Raw genomic sequence first — 13,200 nt, 5'->3', positions numbered from 1 at the left:
CGCTGACTGACCTCTGTGAAATACTCTCCAAATGCTTCAGCTACCATTTTAGGGCAGGATATAAATTGACCGTTTAATTCTAGAGAAATATTTTTATCTCTCTGTGTTTTGTTTCCTAGTTGGTCATTAACAAAATTCCACACTGTTTTATTTAGATTTTTAGATCTCGCAAGTAGATTTCTATGGTAATCGAATTTCGCAGAGGTCAGTATTCGATTATATTGAATTTTAGCATATTTATACTTATCTCGTACTGTTGGAGAGTTAGTGAACTGCGCAAGCCAATGTAAGTTGCGTAAGTTAGCCCTTGCTTCTAGAATTTGAGAATTAATCCACCTTGGCCGACATGACTCAGAACTATCCTGCAATCTCAATGGACATGCAACCTCTATGGCGGATTTCAGGATATCTAAAAATTCCCGAAAACGGTCCTCAACCGACCGATCGCAATAAATACCACGAAAATCAGTACCCGAGATTAATGCAGACAGATGGTTCAAGTTGTTTTGTGACATCGATCTTACTAAACAAGGTTGCTTATAATTACTTTTCGGTGAATAACCTGCAAGATAATCTAGCACAATAACTTTGTGATCACTTATAAAAGGCTCCTGAACAGAAACTTTAATCTTATCATGCATAACATTTGTAGCAATGTAATCCCCTTTTGAAGTGGTAGTGATTCCATGCTTGTTTGTAAATATTCTAGTAGGCTCACATGAACTAATGGATAAGTTATAACCTAGGAGAAGATCATCCAAAAGTTTTTTCCGATGATTATTCGCTAGCAAATAGTCAATATTGAAATCTCCACACAAAAAAAGAACATCAGAAATGGAGTCACAATAGCTTAGGACATATTCTAAGACATTAAAGAAAATCATCAAATCACCCGATGGAGGTCTGTAGACACTCAGTATACAATAAACTAGCCCGCCAGTCCTAATCTTGATTCCACATAGCTCGCAGTGTAATTCCACCGAGAATTTATCAACATTTAATGTGTGAAATTCAAACATAGGTTTAACATACAATACACATCCACCATGCTCACGTTCAGGTCTACAATAATAAGCAGCGATGCGGTAGCCAGAAAGGGTCATGAAAGCGATCCTCTCCGATGAACACCAATGTTCCACTACACTGACGAAATCAGGATTGGTCGACGCCAAAAAAACGTCCAAATTGTTCAGTTTGTTGGCTATGCTTTGGGCATTCACTTGAAGAATTCTTAATTTGTTGACAGTATCGCAGAGATTGTTTCTTGAGGAAATCTCATCATTCATTTTTTTTGTCATTCGTATGACGGGCTCGTCGAAAAAACCTGTTGACCGAAACACCTTCTGGCCAAAATGATGGTTCCATGATGAGGGACTCAAATTCAGCGGGAAATGATAGCTTGAATGAAGAGTATATGTTTGGTTGTTTAGAATTCAGTTTTTCACAACTCAGATTGGGAATAGTGTTTCCGAGAAAATCATTAAGTTGCTCCAAAGTTGTCGTAGGACTGAGTCTTGATAAGTGAACATAGCAGAGTTGTTTTTTGGGTACACATACAAGAGCCGTAGAATTGGAAGAACCATAAATTGGTTTGGATTTCATTGTTCGTTTAGCGGTGGTAGTATTAGAAGAGCTTAGCTTGGTTTTAGTTGTTACAACGCTGGTCTTCCGTTTTTTCTTCTTCTCTACAATCTCCCATCCCTTCTCAGCCTGAGACGGTAAGTTATCCGCGTAGGTGGTGTACGGGTCAACAACAGATCCAGAAACATTCGGAATTCCCTTAGATAAATCAGCTGATGTGGAAGGTGAAACATCTGATGGAACATGCATTACGGGGTCAACAACTTGTTCGGCTATCTCATCTGGGGGATTCCGTACATGTGTATCGATATTATCGATGATGTTTTTTTCTTGCTTTAATGATTGGATTTCCTCGATGAGAATATGCATTTGTTTATTTTGAGTACTTATTATGTTTTTTAATTCCGAAATTTCAGAATGTAACGGTGCTACTATTCTTTCGACTATACTATGAATAGTAGTGAACAATGAGTCTTCACCCTCGGAAAAGGAACTTCTAGGATTAGCCATGGCGGAATGAGATTTGTTGACCTTATCACATACTTCACAAGTCCATTTGGTTATTTTTCCACATTCACGCATTTCGTTGAAACACTCGATAGTGATGTTCATACACTTGATATGGAAACTATTCTCACAAGTTAGACACTTAATGGTATCGTCGTATCTATTTATTTTACTCGAACACTGAGAGCATAGCAATCCGCGTACGAGCGACATGACGGACGGGATGTATGACTAATGATGTATAACTAAAGTTAATTTAAGGGTCGATTTATAGTTAGATTCTAAAGAAGTATACTTCTTTACAATCTGCACTATGTTAGTTTTATATTTATTTCAATCCATTTTATTCCAAACAACTCTGAGTAAATAGAATCAACGAAAAATGTATCCATGTTGTCTATAGGTATGGTTGAAAAAATGAGAATTCTCAAACTTCTCACATTTGACATCAAGTATTTATTGAACCATACACAACATGGATGCATAGTTTCAATTTCAAATTTCCTATAGCGAGCAAGCTTCTGTCAAATAATATCAAATAAAGTAATAAAGTAAAAATTGGTAGTGTGATATTAAAAACAGAGGTTTAATAATATCACATAACTAAACTTTTCTTTCACACCCCGTCTCCCATGGACTGGCAACTTAAAACATTCGTATAAAGGTGCATTTATACCAAACGAGCATTGTTTTCGAACGTTTCAAAACGTTTTGAAATGTTTTCAAACGTTCGAAAACGCAGAATCGGAGGTGTTCACACAGCCCGCGCCTGTCCGAACGAGCGGTTGTTCTTGATAATTCAACGAGGTCTCTCTAAAGTGCACCGACATGACACCCTCATTATCTAAAATTGCAATTTCTACTGAATCTACAGTAATCAGAGTCTCTGATAGTAATACTCTCTCGAATAAAAGAACTACGCAAAGGAGGAGACGAACAACCTAGGCGAATTCTTTTCTGGGGCCCGATTCTCGAATGTGTAGGAATGCAATCCTATAGGAAAAAAATGACATTTCCCATGGAATTTTCAAATTCTGTATTCTCGAACTGAAGTATGGGAATATATTCCTTTACATTTCAGAGGAACTGCTTCCTATGGTTTTTTCTATGGGAATGAGCTATTCTAGTGGGAAAATTTGACGTTACAGGGTCGTTTAACGTTTATGTTCTCATTTCGACAGTTTCGCGAATCAATATTTTTCGGAATTCAAGATTAGGAACATATTCATTCATTGAATTTTTTGAAATGTGCCTGGCTGGTCGCCATCTACACATGGAACGAGCTGCTTTGCAAACTCCGTCACAATATCTGTTTATCATAACAATCACCAAACATTTTCGAAATATTTTCTTCACAAACGTCGACAACAGAAAATATTCAAAGACACTTTCAACTCAGGGAGCTCCAAAATGTGACGTGAAGAAAAGTAATCATCTCACCGTAACGACCATTTCGGAAGTATTTCCTCTGAATTTGGATGTTACAGTTTTATATCGAACATATTCTTTTTATCACAATTTAGGATTATTTACCCCTTATCATGAAATATTCTTTTATATGTTTGAGAACAAAATAAACAGTCGAGAAAATTCAGCGTATATTATCATTGTAAACGAAATTATTATACAACGATTAACGAACAGGCTATGTGACAATAAAACAAGAATCTGGATAATAAATAATTAAACTCAACAAGAAATAACATTTCAACAAACTAATCTGAAAACTCAATGCTGACTTAATAATATATGTACATATATAATTATTTAGTATATGCCTTTTCTTCGCCAATGACCTAAGTCTCTCAAGTCCTCAGACGCCTGAATTATTTCAATCAGAAGTTTTTTCTACTCCTTACTGATACTGGCCCCTCTTCGATCTCTTTTATTTCCGTTTCTATCCATCTTTCTTCGCTGTCTTATGTATTATGAACAAGTAGTAATAAAACACTTTGAACACAATATTGAAGTCATGAAGTTTTCATTCATTGAGTTCAATGTCAAAATAATATAACCTCAGAACTACATACCACAGAATATGTTACATATTACCAACATAATTTACATCTTTTTCATTGGTGTATTCGTTAAAGGACAAGACACTATCATCGACAAACCTCACTCTGTCAATCAAATGGGAAAAACTATTCCATCGAATTCGAGAATAGGTGTATCACGTCAAATTATGATTTCCTATGGGAACTGAAAGCATGGGATCATGTTCCTATAGGATCTAATTCCTACACATTCGAGAATCGGGACCCTAAATGGAAGAAATTATACCCAGCTGAGTTCTAGATGACTTGAGAGCGGACGAAACTGAACTTTTTAGAAGTTTCTGCCGCATGTCATTATCGGACTTTAAAAAAAAATTACTCGCCAAAATTGAGGAAAAATTGTCAAGAAAGACTCCAATTATCGAGAGAACATTCCAGCGTCGGTTAGACTGGCACTAACACTTCGATTTTTGGCTGCAGGAGATTCATATGGAAGTGTCATATGTACCTTTACCGAATTTCAAAACCATCAATATTGAAAATTATTACCGTCTGTCTGTGAAGCCATCGTAAATGGACTCCATTTCAAATGGATTGATAAATTATGAAATCACGATTCAAGAGATCTCACCAAAATTCAAAATAAATTAAATACCAAGACCCAATAACTTATCACGGTCCACCGGTGATTTCGATGATATGACGCCAGATGTGCAAGGAAATCCGAATCCCTTTGATGATTCGTCGGTTTACCGACATGAGACGGAACGAGATCGAGCTTTTTAAAACGTTTTGAAATAGGCTTCATAAACTTTATTCGGCGTCGATGAGTGTTTACACCGCCTGTGCATATTGAGTGCATTGTTCGCAAACAGTGCCTTATAATGAGACGTTACTTTACCGGCATGTGGCGAAATGAGCTCGAGCTCTCTGAAACGTTCCAAAACAAGGTTTGCGAACTCTGTTCGGCGCCGATGACTGTTTACACCGCCCGTACTACTGTTTGCAAACAGTGTTCGCGAATAATGCTCGTTTGGTATAAATGCGCCTTGAGGCAAGTTCAGCATAATAATCATACAATAGTCCAAGATGTGAGTGTGGTGCAGAAGAAGAAACTATAGACCACTTGGTAAAGAGTTGTCGAATATATCGTTTTCAGGGTGGTTTCGAAGGTATTCATTCGGTTACCGATTCTTTTTTGAGTTGGGTTACTAATTTCAAAATTATTTAATGAGTAATATAAAATTCAATACACCCCTCTCGTTTTTTTTCTTTCTTTTTTGTTTTCAGATTATTCTTCGTCAACCATCATAGTAGAAAGAATGGGAAGAAGTTTTTGGATTTTGTCATATGAAGAAGATGTCCTTCAATTTCAATTATTTTCAGCTTATTCCTTACACAAATACATCATCATTACACTTATACGGGCAAACAGAGAGTTCGAAGATATGTATGGTACCCCGTTGACATTTTTCCTCTGCTTACACTGAGATCTGGAACGAGAAACAGGTTTTTAGGATCTGTCTCTTGTTCCATTTCTTTACACCCGCTTCATTGTTATTTTCAGATTGTAAAAGTTTGTAACACTCTTTTTCAAAAGAATATATATATATATATATATATATATATATATATATATATATATATATATATATATATATATATATATATATATATATATATATATATATATATATATATATATATATATATATATATATATATATATATATATATATATATATATATATATATATATATATATATATATATATATATATATATATATATATATAGATTTGTTCGACCGCATATACAGACCCAAAACGGTATACTCGACCGACTTTTCAGTCCAAAAGTGACGTTGTCAGACCCGGCTCCGGGTCTGGTAACGTTCGACCATAGAATCGTTATAAGGGGGGTTAGGGGATGCTAGGGGTGAATTTTCAGGTGGGTCTGAAAAGTCGGTTATACTCGTTATTATATACAGAAAACTTCAGAGTTTGGCCAGTGCGAGGGCGCTTCGAGCGACATGAACTTGATGTATATAATCCGCATAGTTGACCGACGCATCTAGTCCGAAAATTTGGCAACGCTGCAGTTGAAGAGCTTGAGAATTTATTTTGTCATCTTTTCGATTTATACACCTCAAATGTACTATAAGAAAACTTATACGATCCCGGTATGATGAACAGTCGTCATGAGAAATATTCAATGACAATATTTTGAATTGAATTGAAGTGGTGTTATTGGATTCTTTTCGTATACGAACTATAATAGCACACGTATGGAAACTTACAAGCCCGATTAAGTGAAGTGAGTCGACCTAATTTCAGGAGCACTGGCACGTTTAGGATCCTATGCACAAAAATTGTATTTTCACCACACCCTACTTGACCCTCTGTCGTGTTTACGAATTTACGAATTTCCTGAACATCATTCTAGTTATATTTGGTTGACTTGACAGGAGCTCTTTTCCAGAAATTTTTCAGAAGATCAATATACAAAAGCAATGGAGATTTTTTACTCCTACCACAGTGATAAAAAGGTTTTTTCAGTATGAAGTCCTTAAATTCTTGAAAAACTATTCTTGAAAACTCTATCTCTGGTACAAGTATTCTTCAGCAACTTCATTTTTGTTTGAATCATAGAGATGAAATATTGGAAATTACTCGAGTATCCCGAACTAACAATTGGGAATTTTCAGTTCAGGAGGTGGAAGGGTATTCCTCAGTCAAACTTTCAATTTAATCATTTATAAAAATACACATAAAAATCATTATCAATTCTGAGGACTTTCAGTTACACGATTGGTTTTCGCCTATAGGTACAAGTTAATTTACAGAGTGATGTGATACCTAATATAAGTTTAATATAGATATTTGAATTAGCTTGAGCTGAAATGAACAGATGATATAATATACCAAAATAAATCAAAACACCTAAAAACTGTCTCTCAACAATTTATTCTACAAGAAATACCAGTTTCGGGATGACTAATCGCATCCCATCTTCAGGTTTCAACACCAGAAACGCTGTTATGAGCCTCTGGACTTTAAAAACCTACTGGGATGTCAATAATTCTGGAAAAGACTATAGTGATTTTTCAAATTTTGACATTTAAATTGACATTTTCTGGAACTCATCTATGTCTTGAAATTTTTACTTCTCGTAACTAGTAAATTATTTCGCAACTGCTGCGATAAACTAAAATTAAATACCTTCAGTGACGACTGAGACGATTCTGAGGAATCTGCGATTCTGCGAATCTGCGATTCATCGCAGATGACTATTGACGTTTGACTATTAACGGCAGAGGGTAAAGAAAATTAATTTTTTTTTTCGCGAAGATCCTGAAGTTGACACACACCATCGGACTTTTATAATTTTCCGTACGTGTGATAATCTAGTTTGTATACGGAAAGAATTCAATAACACCACTCAGATTCTATTCAAAATATTGTCATAACTTTTTCTTTCAAGGTGTTCCAGACATAAAAATCCAAAAGTGTAAGGTCGGGGCTTCTTTTTGGCCATCTTACCGGACTGTACCTTCCAATCCATTGCACCCCAAAATATTGATTTATTTGGTCCCGTACATTCCGGCTATTATGAGCTGGACAGCCATTCATTGGAAACCAGACATTTTCTCCAATATGTCTGTCAAGATGCTTTGGATCAATCGAATCGGGAAATATCACTCGTTCGAAAAGTTCACCTCTCATGACTGCCAACCACACGTTGACCTTCAACCCATGTATGGAAAAGAGAAAACCCCCATGCGAACATGGTTTCTCATTTTCAACATGAGTTGAGGGTCAACGTAAGATGGCCACAAAGAGGCTCCGACCTTACGCCTTTGGATTTTTATGTCTGGAACACCTTGAAAGAAAAAGTTTATTGAATTAGCGTTCAGACTCGAGAGGTCCTGATCGAAAGAATAACATTGTGTTATGCTGAAATGCGTCAGAAACTTCGCAGGGTTGCAGATTCACTACAAAAACGATGTGTAGAATGTATTGAACAAGGCGGAGGACATTTCGAGCAATTATTACGAGTATAAGTACCAGTAGTAATTTGTTTTCTTTACATGTTTTTATAAAATCTATATCACTAAAATTTAGTTTATTCATTTGGGTTATTTGATTCTGCAGATAAATTCATGATTTCCATGTGAATTATTTTAATATTCAATCATAAGGAGCTTCAAAATAAATCAAATTAAGGTTTGGAATGTGTCGAGTTTTCCGATGTTATCTTGTTAGCCATTATATTCATATGTTAACATTTTCTTCTTATATTTCACAACTGGAACCATCTCCCTGAATGCGTAGTGCGATCGACCTCGGTAAACGGTTTCAAAAACAGTTATGACAGGTAGAAGCCCTCTCTGTGAGGAACTGTGGTGTTATATCTTTATTTTCTTTTTTGTATATGACATTTCAGTTTTGTATTTTTCGCTTTCATTTTCGTTTATCCACATGTATGCATGTATGTTAATCTATCACCTTCGAGTTTATAGGCTTGTCCTCTACTGGAAACAATTATGTAATAAATAAATATAATGGAAGAAGACAAGCAGCAAGAATAAAAGCTTATATGTCATTCGGAAGCAATCTAAATGGGGTATTTTTTGTTGAAAAGAAAACATATCCATAATTAATAATTTTTCATTGATAAAACCATTAGAAAAATAGGTTTAATTTTGTTCAATTCAGAATCGTGATATTCATCCCATCCCCTTACCAAGCCCGCAATAAGAAATTTTTTCGTACACACGAATTCTCATCATGTAGCAGATTTATTGCTGTTTCCAGATATGTGGTCAAATTCAATTAGGCTACAAGATAACTGTAGTGTGATTGATACCATTAGAAAAACTTGGAATATTTCATGAAATCAAAAAATGTTATATTAAAGAATAACCGATAACATTTCGATGGTGTGTTATATGACATTTTTCGTTCCAAATCACTTGTATGATCCCATCATGAAGTTTGGCTCTTTTAAAAGTGGGCATGCGACACGCTGCATAAACAAATAATCAATTAGATTTCAACCTTGACAGTCGAAAATTAATTTTTCAACAGTATTCAATTGTAAAGCGCAGTATACTAGAGTTTCCTCTCCACATGCAGTATGTAGAATTTTTAGAACTTGGAGATAATAGGAACATAGGAACTATCCCTGCTTTTTTTCATCGAGGAATCATCTCCCTTAGTCCTTCGCATTTGTATAATATTAACTTTCCACAAAATATTTCTCCTGTCATGCCACAGGGCATAAAAATCGGAGAAACACAGTTTCAAAGTAAGGAATGGTCTGGACAATACCTATCCAATTAAATGAATTGGTCCAGGAGGCCCAACTGGGAACCATGACCTTATAGATTACCAGATCTGAACCTTCTATACAATTCTTCGTGGGTAAAATTGAAGGAGGTTTATGAGGAGAATATCCAGACGACGAGAAACCAATTGAATGCATTCAATTGAATGATGAATTTTTGTGATCTATTAACACATTGACGGACAACGACGTCTATAGACGTTCAGGTCACTGTGCATGATGTGACGGCACAGTTTTTAGATGTTTATAGACGTCTTCCTATAAACTCGTCTAACATCGACATGACGTTCCTGGACGTTGGAAAAGCGTGATATTATGAAAAAGCGTCACATCGTTCACACATTTTGAATTTTGTGAACCTGAAAGATGACGATCTTGATCAAATCATTCGCTTCGCCATACCGAGTATTCAGCCGCGACACAGCCATTCAGCGTGTTCAGTATTTGTTCAAATGTGAGAGTGTTACGATCGAAAATTACGTAGTTTCCGTGTTGAACTTGCATTATAACTTTCTTACCAAATCTAATGAAGAGAAATTTTACTTTTTCTGTTGAAAAAATGAGAATGCCTTTGGACGTCCATGTCATAAAAAAATGAAGAAAAATGTTCATGTTATGACAATGACGTCTAAAGCCGTCTGTTGTTTATTTTCCATATTCACATCCCCTAAATGACTACTAATATTTTGATGTATATCACTCCAATTTTGAACCATATTAAATTAGTATACATGCGCGTCACATCACAAGCAACTGCCAAATAGGTACTGTCCGTCAATGTGTTAAGAAACAATGGCAAAATGGATCGGAAGGCTTCATCTCATCGGAGAATTCAACGTGACAGATGTGTACAAACAAACGGTTCTCATTTCGCAAAACTTTCAAAATAATATTGACGGAATTTGAACGTCAGTAATCAATTTTTTCATTTTTGTTTGTGTTATTTCATTTCAGTGTTTCACATTAATGAATGATTGTACCTATCGAGGAAAGCTATTGCGATTACTCTGGTCGTTTTAGTTTGTTATGGAATATTTCAAATCTCATACCTATTCATTGACGCGATATTTATAGGAATGAATTAGATTTTTCTGTTTTTTATTTTAATTTGGAAAATACATTAGAGGAGGAATTCTGGGCTTGGCACGAACTTCTCTGGTCTAACTCTGGAATATTAAAATAATTCATATTTCCCTCTCTAGATCTCAATTTTTGTCAACAGTGTTTCAATAAATTTTGTTGATTTTTGTCTCATTTTTATGATAGTTGTAGTACTTGCACGAATTTCAGGAACCCCCTTGTAGATTTCAGAAGGAAGCTAAAAATTAATTTTTAATATTTTATTACAATCATTTTATGTATACAGGCCTCCCGAGGTTATGTTATTAATGGATCAAAATTTGAGAAGAATCTGTTAAAAAGGAATTCGCTTCATGAGAATATTGAGACAATACAAACTCACACATATATGAATTTCGACTATCGCGTCATTTTATACATCGAAATTGTCGGCTCCAGTCCCGTCAAACTGGCAACAGCGCCGGGATCGTGAACGTTGGCCATATTTACCGCTGGAGTATATGTGGGATTGTAAAGTTGGTGCAATGTCTCGGGTTTGGAAAATATTATCGATTATGCTACTTTTTTAAATGAAGGAATTCTTTTCCCCTCTAAGTGTGCCTAAGGAGTTATAATTCTCATTAACGTTATTTCATCATATATACTCGAAGAAAACATTCGGATCATGTGGGTCTCAGGTCGCCTTAGAAACGTATCGGGACTGGAAACGTCTATTGGACAAATATATATATATATATATATATATATATATATATATATATATATATATATATATATATATATATATATATATATATATATATATATATATATATATATATATATATATATATATATTCTTTTGAAAAAGAGTGTTACAAACTTTTACAATCTGAAAATAACAATGAAGCGGGTGTAAAGAAATGGAACAAGAGACAGAAAAAAAAAAAAAAAAAAAAAAAAAAAAAAAAAAAAAAAATATATATCATACAATCACGTGTAGAGTTTGTTGCAACTTATGTGTTTCATTACGTTTCAAGCCACCCTGTTTATGCCAGTTGTTCAGAAATAATTTATTTTTATCAATATTATTTTCAAAACTTATTGAAACATATTTATTGGTAGTTTTCCCAACATTCATTTCGAATTGGTTTTCAATATTTGTAAAAATAAAAATATCGACGTCAAATATGTTCCGCCGAAGACAAAAAAATGGTACGAACTGACCAGCCCTCTGGCCCAACAATCGACCGGCCCACCGGGAATCTTCCCGGTTTCCCGGTGGTCCCATCCGCCCCTGGAAATGATACATAAAAATGTATTTTCCCCTATCAGACATTGTTTGATTCGCTGGTTTTTACTGTTTACCTCTGTATTTCCCATAGGTTTTTCACTGAGGTCCTCAGCACTACTACACTAACAAAATTTGTTTAGTAACTGCAGTATAAACAGCTACATATCTATTGTGTATATGACACGTGAGTCGTTACAACATTTTAAGAATGACTATATGTCATCTTTATAACGCAAAAGGGCCACACTTCATAAAACATTTTACTCTTAAATGAAGTCATGTAGAGTTTTTATATGTTTGGAATATAGCAACTATAAAATCAATATAAATATAATACAAAAGTCATTTATAAGTGTTCCATATCTCTTACATATATTAGTTTACTGAGAGCGGTATAACAGCTTTATAAAGGATGAGGAGAGCTTTAAAAAATATTTGAAATGTTGTATAACAGTTTCCCAACGTCTTTTTCTTTCGATTGCTTGATACTTTAAATGTGTCTGACATGACTGTTACACTCACATTCAGTAACGTTAGAATTATATTTCAGATACAGGTTTCCCTAAACAGATGTATAAATATATCGTAACAATGGAACTGATATCATAAGGATATATCGGTCCTCATGGCGTTAGGTAGAAGTCAATAAGAAATTTAAAGCTTAAGAAACATTCAGAAGTGGTAAATTTAGAAACACGTGAATTTTTCTGATAAAGATATATACATATTGCTCACTTAATTTTCGTTCGCCTCGAATTTATTTACTTTTTCAATAAATAACTTTTCTGGACTGAAAATATACATTCAAATTTTTTTTTCGATATGTAACCAAACCATTTTCTTCAAGTCATTATGTCAAAAGAATCATTTTTGGATATAATTTTTCAATTTATGGGCTTGATTCAATGTGTTTATACAAGAAATACAAAATGGCTTGGTCTCAAAATTTTAAACCATAAATAAACTAATGGCGGAGGAGAAGATATAAGGCCTGCTTTTATATGGCATATATAAAACATTAATAATTCTCGAACCAGAAGAGCACCAGCCAATGTTGCCAAAGTTCTTTGGACAAAACGTTGTCATTGTTTTGATGCTTATAAAACATTTATATAATTTCTCGTGGGCCAGCTATATAACTATATCATAGAGATTCAAAATTATCATAAAGATGTTACACAATACATTCTTAAAACCTTTATAAGATAAATCTATCTCAAGCATAAAGAGCTTTATAAATGATGTTATATAAACATCTATAAGAATAAACGATACGCTTTCTATAAAAAGGTTTCATTATTTCATCATATAAATGTTTAAACGATAATATTTTTGAATACCTTTTGGCTAATACGATAATCAAGTGTATTTTTAGTTAGCATAAAACAAATCCGCTATATTATTAATCTCTTA

Source organism: Coccinella septempunctata, chromosome X (assembly GCF_907165205.1).
Source record: "Coccinella septempunctata chromosome X, icCocSept1.1, whole genome shotgun sequence".
Taxonomy (NCBI): domain Eukaryota; kingdom Metazoa; phylum Arthropoda; class Insecta; order Coleoptera; family Coccinellidae; genus Coccinella; species Coccinella septempunctata.
The sequence above is the reverse complement of the archived record's forward strand: the minus strand, read 5'-3'. Positions refer to the sequence as shown.